Source organism: Haematobia irritans, chromosome 4 (genome assembly GCF_050003625.1).
Source record: "Haematobia irritans isolate KBUSLIRL chromosome 4, ASM5000362v1, whole genome shotgun sequence".
In the NCBI taxonomy this organism is placed as follows: Eukaryota; Metazoa; Arthropoda; class Insecta; order Diptera; family Muscidae; genus Haematobia; species Haematobia irritans.
In genome coordinates, this window is record NC_134400.1 from 70,232,509 (window position 1) to 70,240,486 (window position 7,978).

Genomic DNA, 7,978 nt, shown 5'->3' on the forward strand with positions numbered 1-7,978 from the left:
TTCATATCAAAATTTAAATTTTTTTAGGTTTTGGGTGGATTTGTCAATTTTTTGGGGGTGGTCACGAATTAAAGTCCATTTCGCCCTAGGACGCATATTTAAGGAGATTGGGCAAAATAACGTTTTCATATAAAAATTGCAATTTTTTTAGGTTTTGAGCGGATTATTAAATTTTTTGGGGTGTTACGAATTAAAGTCTTTTTCGCTCTAGGACGCGTATATACGAAGATATGGGCAAAACAAGTTTTTCACATAAAAATTTCAATTTTTTTAGGTTTTGGGAGGATTATTCAATTTTTTTGGGGTGGTCATGAATTAAAGTCCTTTTCGCGCTAGGGCGCTTAGTTTAGGAGATATGGGCAAAGTAAGTTTTTCATACCAAAATTTAATTTTTTTTATGTTTTGGGTGGATTTGTCAATTTTTTGGGGGTGGTCACGAATTAAAGTCCATTTCGCCCTAGGACGCATATTTAAGGAGATTGGACAAAATAACTTTTTCATATAAAAATTGGAATTTTTTTAGGTTTTGAGTGGATTATTAAATTTTTTGGGGTGTTACGAATTAAAGTCCTTTTCGCTCTAGGACGCGTATATACGAAGATATGGGCAAAATAAGTTTTTCAGATAAAAATTTAAATTTTTTTAGGTTTTGGGAGGATTATTCATTTTTTTTGGGGGTGGTCATGAATTAAAGTCATTTTCTCGGTAGGGCGCTTAGTTTAGGAGATATGGGCAAAATAAGTTTTTCATACCAAAATTTAAATTTTTTTAGGTTTTGGGTGGATTTGTCAATTTTTTGGGGGTGGTCACGAATTAATGTCCTTTTCGCCCTAGAACGTATATTTAAGGAGATATGGGCAATTAAAGTCCTTTTCGCTGTAGGACGCGTACATACGAAGATATGGGCAAAATAATTTTTTAAGATAAAAAATTCAATTTTTTTAGGTTTTGGGAGGATTATTCAATTTTTTTGGGGGTGGTCATGAATTAAAGTCCTTTTCGCGCTAGGGCGCTTAGTTTAGGAGATATGGGCAAAATAAGTTTTTCATATCAAAATTTAAATTTTTTTAGGTTTTGGGTGGATTTGTCAATTTTTTTGGGGGTGGTCACGAATTAAAGTCCTTTTCGCCCTAGGACGTATATTTAAGGAGAAATGGGCAAAATAACTTTTTCATATAAAAATTGCAATTTTTTAGGTTTTGAGCGGATTATTAAATTTTTTGGGGTGTTACAAATTAAAGTCTTTTTCGCTCTAGGACGCATATATACGAAGATATGGGCAAAATAAGTTTTTCAGATAAAAATTTCAATTTTTTTAGGTTTTGGGAGGATTATTCAATTTTTTTGGGGGTGGTCATGAATTAAAGTCCTTTTCGCGCTAGGGCGCTTAGTTTAGGAGATATGGGCAAAATAAGTTTTTCATACCAAAATTTAAGTTTTATTAGGTTTTGGGTGGATTTGTCAATTTTTTGGGGGTGGTCACGAATTAAAGTCCTTTTCGCCCTAGGATGTATATTTAAGGAGATATGGGCAAAATAACTTTTTCATATAAAAATTTGACTTTTTTGACGTTTTGAGCGGATTATTACATTTTTTGGGGTGTTACGCCCTAGGACGTATATTTAAGGAGAAATGGTCAAAATAACTTTTTCATATAAAAATTGCAATTTTTTAGGTTTTGAGCGGATTATTAAATTTTTTGGGGTGTTACAAATTAAAGTCTTTTTCGCTCTAGGACGCATATATACGAAGATATGGGCAAAATAAGTTTTTCAGATAAAAATTTCAATTTTTTTAGGTTTTGGGAGGATTATTCAATTTTTTTGGGGGTGGTCATGAATTAAAGTCCTTTTCGCGCTAGGGCGCTTAGTTTAGGAGATATGGGCAAAATAAGTTTTTCATATCAAAATTTAAATTTTTTTAGGTTTTGGGTGGATTTGTCAATTTTTTGGGGGTGGTCACGAATTAAAGTCCATTTCGCCCTAGGACGCATATTTAAGGAGATTGGGCAAAATAACTTTTTTTGGGGTGTTACGAATTAAAGTCCTTTTCGCTCTAGGACGCGTACATACGAAGATATGGGCAAAATAATTTTTTAAGATAAAAAATTCAATTTTATTAGGTTGTGGGAGGATTATTCAATTTTTTTGGGGGTGGTCATGAATTAAAGTCCTTTTCGCGCTAGGGCGCTTAGTTTAGGAGATATGGGCAAAATAAGTTTTTCATATCAAAATTTAAATTTTTTTAGGTTTTGGGTGGATTTGTCAATTTTTTTGGGGGTGGTCACGAATTAAAGTCCTTTTCGCCCTAGGACGTATATTTAAGGAGAAATGGGCAAAATAACTTTTTCATATAAAAACTGCATTTTTTTTAGGTTTCGAGCGGATTATTAAATTTTTGGGGTGTTACGAATTAAAGTCCTTTTCGCTCTAGGACGCGTATATACGAAGATATGGGCAAAATAAGTTTTTCAGATAAAAATTTCAATTTTTTTAGGTTTTGGGAGGATTATTCAATTTTTTTGGGGGGGTCATGAATTAAAGTCCTTTTCGCGCTAGGGCGCTTAGTTTAGGAGATATGGGTAAAATAAGTTTTTCATATCAAAATTTAAATTTTTTTAGGTTTTGGGTGGATTTGTCAATTTTTTGGGGGTGGTCACGAATTAAAGTCCATTTCGCCCTAGGACGCATATTTAAGGAGATTGGGCAAAATAACGTTTTCATATAAAAATTGCAATTTTTTTAGGTTTTGAGCGGATTATTAAATTTTTTGGGGTGTTACGAATTAAAGTCTTTTTCGCTCTAGGACGCGTATATACGAAGATATGGGCAAAACAAGTTTTTCACATAAAAATTTCAATTTTTTTAGGTTTTGGGAGGATTATTCAATTTTTTTGGGGTGGTCATGAATTAAAGTCCTTTTCGCGCTAGGGCGCTTAGTTTAGGAGATATGGGCAAAGTAAGTTTTTCATACCAAAATTTAATTTTTTTTATGTTTTGGGTGGATTTGTCAATTTTTTGGGGGTGGTCACGAATTAAAGTCCATTTCGCCCTAGGACGCATATTTAAGGAGATTGGACAAAATAACTTTTTCATATAAAAATTGGAATTTTTTTAGGTTTTGAGTGGATTATTAAATTTTTTGGGGTGTTACGAATTAAAGTCCTTTTCGCTCTAGGACGCGTATATACGAAGATATGGGCAAAATAAGTTTTTCAGATAAAAATTTAAATTTTTTTAGGTTTTGGGAGGATTATTCATTTTTTTTGGGGGTGGTCATGAATTAAAGTCATTTTCTCGGTAGGGCGCTTAGTTTAGGAGATATGGGCAAAATAAGTTTTTCATACCAAAATTTAAATTTTTTTAGGTTTTGGGTGGATTTGTCAATTTTTTGGGGGTGGTCACGAATTAATGTCCTTTTCGCCCTAGGACGTATATTTAAGGAGATATGGGCAAAATAACTTTTTCATATAAAAATTGGACTTTTTTTAGGTTTTGAGCGGATTATTAATTTTTTTGGGGTGTTACGAATTAAAGTCCTTTTCGCTCTAGGACGCGTACATACGAAGATATGGGCAAAATAATTTTTTAAGATAAAAAATTCAATTTTATTAGGTTTTGGGAGGATTATTCAATTTTTTGGGGGTGGTCATGAATTAAAGTCCTTTTCGCGCTAGGGCGCTTAGTTTAGGAGATATGGGCAAAGTAAGTTTTTCATACCAAAATTTAATTTTTTTTAGGTTTTGGGTGGATTTGTCAATTTTTTGGGGGTGGTCACGAATTAAAGTCCTTTTCGCCCTAGGACGTATATTTAAGGAGAAATGGGCAAAATAACTTTTTCATATAAAAATTGCAATTTTTTTAGGTTTTGAGCGGATTATTAAATTTTTTGGGGTGTTACGAATTAAAGTCCTTTTCGCTCTAGGACGCGTATATACGAAGATATGTGCAAAATAAGTTTTTCAGATAAAAATTTCAATTTTTTTAGGTTTTGGGAGGATTATTCAATATTTTTGGGGGTGGTCATGAATTAAAGTCCTTTTCGCGCTAGGGCGCTTAGTTTAGGAGATATGGGCAAAATAAGTTTTTCATATCAAAATTTAAATTTTTTTAGGTTTTGGGTGGATTTGTCAATTTTTTGGGGGTGGTCACGAATTAAAGTCCATTTCGCCCTAGGACGCATATTTAAGGAGATTGGGCACAATAACGTTTTCATATAAAAATTGCAATTTTCTTAGGTTTTGAGTGGATTATTAAATTTTTTGGGGTGTTACGAATTAAAGTCCTTTTCGCTCTAGGACGCGTATATACGAAGATATGGGCAAAATAAGTTTTTCAGATAAAAAATTCTATTTTTTTAGGTTTTGGGAGGATAATTCAATTTTTTTGTGGGTGGTCATGAATCAAAGTCCTTTTCGCGCTAGGGCGCTTAGTTTAGGAGATATGGGCAAAGTAAATGTTTCATACCAAAATTTAAATTTTTTTATGTTATGGGTGGATTTGTCAATTTTTTGGGGGTGGTCACGAATTAAAGTCCATTTCGCCCTAGGACGCATATTTAAGGAGATTGGGCAAAAGAACTTTTTCATATAAAAATTGCAATTTTTTTAGGTTTTGAGTGGATTATTAAATTTTTTGGGGTGTTACGAATTAAAGTCCTTTTCGCTCTAGGACGCGTATATACGAAGATATGGGCAAAATAAGTTTTTCAGATAAAAATTTCAATTCTTTTAGGTTTTGGGAGGATTATTCAATTTTTTTGGGGGTGGTCATGAATTAAAGTCCTTTTCGCTCTAGGGCGCTTAGTTTAGGAGATATGGGCAAAATAAGTTTTTCATATCAAAATTTAAATTTTTTAGGTTTTGGGTGGATTTGTCAATTTTTTGGGAGTGGTCACGAATTAAAGTCCTTTTCGCCCTAGGACGTATATTTAAGGAGATATGGGCAAAATAACTTTTTCATATAAAAATTGCAATTTTTTTAGGTTTTGAGCGGATTATTAAATTTTTTGGGGTGTTACGAATTAAAGTCCTTTTCGCTCTAGGACGCGTATATACGAAGATATGGGCAAAATAAGTTTTTCAGATAAAAATTTCAATTTTTTTAGGTTTTGGGAGGATTATTCAATTTTTTTGGGGGTGGTCATGAATTAAAGTCCTTTTCGCTCTAGGGCGCTTAGTTTAGGAGATATGGGCAAAATAAGTTTTTCATATCAAAATTTAAATTTTTTTAGGTTTTGGGTGGATTTGTCAATTTTTTGGGGGTGGTCACGAATTAAAGTCCATTTCGCCCTAGGACGCATATTTAAGGAGATTGGGCAAAATAACGTTTTCATATAAAAATTGCAATTTTTTTAGGTTTTGAGCGGATTATTAAATTTTTTGGGGTGTTACGAATTAAAGTCTTTTTCGCTCTAGGACGCGTATATACGAAGATATGGGCAAAACAAGTTTTTCACATAAAAATTTCAATTTTTTTAGGTTTTGGGAGGATTATTCAATTTTTTTGGGGTGGTCATGAATTAAAGTCCTTTTCGCGCTAGGGCGCTTAGTTTAGGAGATATGGGCAAAGTAAGTTTTTCATACCAAAATTTAATTTTTTTTATGTTTTGGGTGGATTTGTCAATTTTTTGGGGGTGGTCACGAATTAAAGTCCATTTCGCCCTAGGACGCATATTTAAGGAGATTGGACAAAATAACTTTTTCATATAAAAATTGGAATTTTTTTAGGTTTTGAGTGGATTATTAAATTTTTTGGGGTGTTACGAATTAAAGTCCTTTTCGCTCTAGGACGCGTATATACGAAGATATGGGCAAAATAAGTTTTTCAGATAAAAATTTAAATTTTTTTAGGTTTTGGGAGGATTATTCATTTTTTTTGGGGGTGGTCATGAATTAAAGTCATTTTCTCGGTAGGGCGCTTAGTTTAGGAGATATGGGCAAAATAAGTTTTTCATACCAAAATTTAAATTTTTTTAGGTTTTGGGTGGATTTGTCAATTTTTTGGGGGTGGTCACGAATTAATGTCCTTTTCGCCCTAGGACGTATATTTAAGGAGATATGGGCAAAATAACTTTTTCATATAAAAATTGGACTTTTTTTAGGTTTTGAGCGGATTATTAATTTTTTTGGGGTGTTACGAATTAAAGTCCTTTTCGCTCTAGGACGCGTACATACGAAGATATGGGCAAAATAATTTTTTAAGATAAAAAATTCAATTTTATTAGGTTTTGGGAGGATTATTCAATTTTTTGGGGGTGGTCATGAATTAAAGTCCTTTTCGCGCTAGGGCGCTTAGTTTAGGAGATATGGGCAAAGTAAGTTTTTCATACCAAAATTTAATTTTTTTTAGGTTTTGGGTGGATTTGTCAATTTTTTGGGGGTGGTCACGAATTAAAGTCCTTTTCGCCCTAGGACGTATATTTAAGGAGAAATGGGCAAAATAACTTTTTCATATAAAAATTGCAATTTTTTTAGGTTTTGAGCGGATTATTAAATTTTTTGGGGTGTTACGAATTAAAGTCCTTTTCGCTCTAGGACGCGTATATACGAAGATATGTGCAAAATAAGTTTTTCAGATAAAAATTTCAATTTTTTTAGGTTTTGGGAGGATTATTCAATATTTTTGGGGGTGGTCATGAATTAAAGTCCTTTTCGCGCTAGGGCGCTTAGTTTAGGAGATATGGGCAAAATAAGTTTTTCATATCAAAATTTAAATTTTTTTAGGTTTTGGGTGGATTTGTCAATTTTTTGGGGGTGGTCACGAATTAAAGTCCATTTCGCCCTAGGACGCATATTTAAGGAGATTGGGCACAATAACGTTTTCATATAAAAATTGCAATTTTCTTAGGTTTTGAGTGGATTATTAAATTTTTTGGGGTGTTACGAATTAAAGTCCTTTTCGCTCTAGGACGCGTATATACGAAGATATGGGCAAAATAAGTTTTTCAGATAAAAAATTCTATTTTTTTAGGTTTTGGGAGGATAATTCAATTTTTTTGTGGGTGGTCATGAATCAAAGTCCTTTTCGCGCTAGGGCGCTTAGTTTAGGAGATATGGGCAAAGTAAATGTTTCATACCAAAATTTAAATTTTTTTATGTTATGGGTGGATTTGTCAATTTTTTGGGGGTGGTCACGAATTAAAGTCCATTTCGCCCTAGGACGCATATTTAAGGAGATTGGGCAAAAGAACTTTTTCATATAAAAATTGCAATTTTTTTAGGTTTTGAGTGGATTATTAAATTTTTTGGGGTGTTACGAATTAAAGTCCTTTTCGCTCTAGGACGCGTATATACGAAGATATGGGCAAAATAAGTTTTTCAGATAAAAATTTCAATTCTTTTAGGTTTTGGGAGGATTATTCAATTTTTTTGGGGGTGGTCATGAATTAAAGTCCTTTTCGCTCTAGGGCGCTTAGTTTAGGAGATATGGGCAAAATAAGTTTTTCATATCAAAATTTAAATTTTTTAGGTTTTGGGTGGATTTGTCAATTTTTTGGGAGTGGTCACGAATTAAAGTCCTTTTCGCCCTAGGACGTATATTTAAGGAGATATGGGCAAAATAACTTTTTCATATAAAAATTGCAATTTTTTTAGGTTTTGAGCGGATTATTAAATTTTTTGGGGTGTTACGAATTAAAGTCCTTTTCGCTCTAGGACGCGTATATACGAAGATATGGGCAAAATAAGTTTTTCAGATAAAAATTTCAATTTTTTTAGGTTTTGGGAGGATTATTCAATTTTTTTGGGGGTGGTCATGAATTAAAGTCCTTTTCGCTCTAGGGCGCTTAGTTTAGGAGATATGGGCAAAATAAGTTTTTCATATCAAAATTTAAATTTTTTTAGGTTTTGGGTGGATTTGTCAATTTTTTTGGGGGTGGTCACGAATTAAAGTCCTTTTCGCCCTAGGACGTATATTTAAGGAGAAATGGGCAAAATAACTTTTTCATATAAAAATTGCAATTTTTTTAGGTTTTGAGC